The following is a 4,275-nucleotide window of genomic DNA, read 5'->3' on the forward strand; positions in this document are numbered from 1 at the left end:
TTGAAATCAGGGAGTGAGATACCTCCTACCGTTCTTCTATTCTTAAGGAGTGCTTTGCTTATTCGGGGCTTTTTTCCATTCCATACGAAATTGGAGGGAGGCAAGGATTCTGAGGCTCCGTCTAACATACTTTGGACATGTTGTGAGTAGAGACCGGTCCTTAAAGAGGGACATCATGCTTGGGAGGGTGGAGGGACGGCGCATTAGAGGAAGGCCCTCTATGAGGTGGATTGATTCAGTGACTGGAATAATTAGGATGGGAGTGTCAGAGACAGTACGATTGGCACAGGACAGAGCGGAGTTTAGGGGTGTTGTACATAGGGTCGCTATGAGTCGCAAGTGACTCGACGGCACATAACAACAACAAAGTTTCATTTTACCACATGGTAAGTGTAAGATCAATCCTGGCACAGTGTAGACTTGCACAAGATAAAGAGTATATTTACACAATGCTGAATATTTAGCTAAATGCCATCAGTTACCACAGGACAATATATAAGACCTCTGACTATAAAACTGACCCTGGAAAGGCATTAGTACTCCTCATTGTCAGAGAAAAGAAGAAAAAGATGCAGAGTGTGAAAAATGAAATAGAAGAAGACCAAAAAGAGAGATGAGAACAATGTTTGGAATAGTAATGAAATACTCTTTTGCTTATTATTGTAATAATATATCTTATTTTGTTATTGAGAATCTACACAGCAGAACACAAAAATTCACCAGTTTCTGCAAATACAGTAGTGTGGTATTGATACATTCTTTGAGTTATACAACTATTCTCACCCGTTTTCTAAGCTGTTCCTCTCCAATTAACACAAACTCACTGCCTTTTAAGTTTCCTGCCTCATCTTTTGTGTTGCTATTCTCAATTTGACCCTTTATAGATAGGTATCAAAAAGCACACTGCTCAAGCCTGATGCTATTAAGCAAAATTATTATTTGGTTTTAACAAAACATCTGGAGCTATATTTTGTAAGGTTTATATATTTGTAAGGTTTACAACTAGAACAACACATCAGCAGAGAACTTCCAGAAGTGCAGGCTGGGTTTAGAAGGGGTCATGGTACTAGGAATATTGTAGCTAATGTTAGATGGATCTTGGCTGAAAGCAGGGAGTGCCAGAGGAATGTCTATATGTGCTTCATTGATTATGTAAAGGCGTTTGACTGTGTGGATCAAACACAAACTGTGGCTGACTCTGAGAAGAATGGGAATCCCAGAACACTTGATTGTGCTAATGCAAAACCTATACTTGGACTAAGAGGCAGTCGTCAGAACAGAGCAAGGAAACACTGCATGGTTCAAAATTGGGAAGGATGTATGCCTGGGATGTGTCCTATCTCCATACATTGTCAACCAATATGCAGAACAGATTATCTGGGAGGCTGGGCTCTATGAGGAGAAGTGTGGCATCAGGATTGGTGGAAGATCATCAACAATCTGCGTTATGCAGATGACACAACCCTGCTTGTTGAAACTGATGAGAATGTGAAGCATTTGCTGCAGAGGGTCAAGGATTTCAGCCTTCACTATGGATTAAGGCTCAATATCAAGAAGACAAAGATTCTCACTACTGGGCCAATTGGCAGCATCAGGATGGATGGTGACGAGACAGAGATTGTTCACAACTTTAGTTTGTTTGGCTCCACGGTCAACACTCTTGGCATCAGCATCCAGGAAATTAAAAGATATATGGAGATGGGAAAGTCTGCTGCTAGGGACCTCTCCAAAGTACTGAAGAGCAATGGTGTCACTCTGGAGACCAAGGTGTGTCTGATACAGGCTATGGTCTTTGCAATCACTTGCTATGCATCAGAGATCTGGATAATGACTAGGGAGGATAGAAGGAGAATTGATGTCTTTGATTTGTGGTGCTGGAGAAGAGTACTAAATGTACCATGGAATGCTAAGAAAACAAGCAGATTCATCCTAGAGAGGGTTAAACTGGGCCGCTCCTTGGAGGCAAGGATTCTGAGGCTCCGTCTAACATACTTTGGACATGTTACAAGGAGGGACTGGTCCTTGGAGAAGGACGTCATGCTTGGGAGGGTGGAGGGACAGCGCAGGAGGTGAAGACCCTCTATGAGATGGATTGATTCAGTGACTGGAGTAATCAGGGTGGGTGTGTCAGAGACAGTGAGACTGGCACAGAACAGAGCAGGGTTTAGGGCTGTTGTACATAGGGTTGCTATGAATCACAAGTGACTCAACGGCACATAACAGCAACAACAGAATAATAGCTTCAGGGGTTCATCCACCTTCTAAGGCTCCAGAAATTCTAGATTTCATAATTACAGGAAACTGGTCTGCATTTTCTCCCTTTTGAACAGGATTCTTCTAATGAATATTTGATCAATAGGTTCAGTAATGGTAGGCAAACATCACTCAGTTCTAGTCTCTTGGATAGCAAAGGTTATTAAGTTATTAATGGAGGTAACCATTCATACTTTGCATTTTCTCTTATTCCTGACTCTCCTTCCTCTGTTGTTGCATATTCTTTTTACTTTCTTTTAAATTGTTGTTGTTGTTGTTGTTGTTGAGTATTATAGAGTCAGAACTGACCCACAGCTGACTCTCCAGTGAGTTTTCTGAGGCAGTTAATTGCACGGGAAGATATAGCCCCATCCTTCTTCCGAGGAGCAGCTGGTGGCCTTGAACAGTGTGCCTTGGGGATTGCAGCACAGCTTCTTGCCAGTATGCCACCAGAACTCCTTCCTCAGGATTCTTATTAGTGTTACTAAGAGACAAAAATAATAAATATTTGTATTATTTTAATGATAAAATTTACTTCCAAAAGAAAGACACCTTCAAAAGTTCTAATTTAGTGTAGTCATCTTAACTTTTGGAGCTCTGGTGTTATTGTTAGTTGTCATTAAGATGAGTATGACTCATAGCAACCCTATGATCAATTCATATGAATCCTGCCCTATTCTGTGCCCTCCTCCTCATCTCTGATACACTTGAGCCCATTGCTACAGTCACCATGTCAATCCATCTCAATGGGAGTCTTCTTCTCTTTCACTGACCCTCTACCCTCGCAAGCATATTATCCTTTTCCAAGGAATAGACCATCCTAGCAACATGTCAAAAGTATTGACATGATAAAGTTTTGCCATTCTTGCTACTAGGAACACTCTGGTTATACCTTTTCCAAGCCATACCTGTTTGTTCTTTTGACAGTCCATAGAAAATGCAATACTCTTCTCCAATACCACAACTCAAAGACATTTTTTCTTCTTCTGCCATCCTTATTCATTGTCCATCTCTCAGTAGCATAGCAAGTAAATTAAAAGGCCATAGTCTGAGCCAGGCTTATCTTAGTCTTTAAACTGAAGTCATTGCTACTCAATATTTTGGAGAGGTCCATAACAGCAGACTTGTCCAAACCAATACATTCATTTTCTCCTGACTACTTGTACAAAGGATGTTGATTGTGGATTTAAGACAAAATCAGTAACATTTTCAATCTTTTTTACAATTACCATGATGTTGCCCACTGGCCCAGTGGTAAGTATATAGGTTTTCTTGATGATAAGATACAATTCCATATTAAAGGCTGTAGTCTTTGTCTTCTGCAACAAGTGCTTCAGGTCCCCCTTGCTTTTAGCAAGCAAGGTTGTGTCAACTGCATAGCATGAGTTATTGATGAGTCTTCTTCTAATCCTCTTGATACATTCTTCTTTGTAGAGTCTAGCTTCACACACTACTTGCTTAGCATAGATATTGAATAGGTATAAGAAAGGAAACACATCTGATGCACACCCTTCTTGATTTTTAAACTATACAGTGTTCCTTTGGGACAACAGCTTCTTGGTCTAGGTATAGATTTTGTATGATTTCTGTCCTTCTCAACGTTAGCCAAAATCTTTTTGTGATCCACACAGTCAAATCCTTTTTGTATAGTCACTGAAACAGAGATGAACATTATTTTTATGTCCTCTGCTTTCATCCAGGAATCATCTGGCATCAATAATGATATTGAGTGGCTTGGTGGTAAGGAATTGTACTACCAGTTCAAAGGTAAGCTGTAGAAATCCACTAGCTGCTCTATAGGAAAAAGATGGGCAGTTTCTGCTAAAGAGTCAACTAGGGGTCAGTTATGACTTGGTGGTACAGAAAAACAACATCTTAACATTAAAATTACTCAACTAGTTTAGAAATAAGAAATACATATTTTTCTTTCTAAGTACCTTTTCAACATGTATGCAGAGCAGATTATCCGAGAGGCTGGGCTCTATGAGGAGAATTGTGGCATCAGGATTGGTGGAAGATCTA

Source organism: Elephantulus edwardii, unplaced genomic scaffold (assembly GCF_000299155.1).
Source record: "Elephantulus edwardii isolate Elephantulus edwardi_28Jun2011 unplaced genomic scaffold, EleEdw1.0 scaffold00054, whole genome shotgun sequence".
Taxonomy (NCBI): Eukaryota; Metazoa; Chordata; class Mammalia; order Macroscelidea; family Macroscelididae; genus Elephantulus; species Elephantulus edwardii.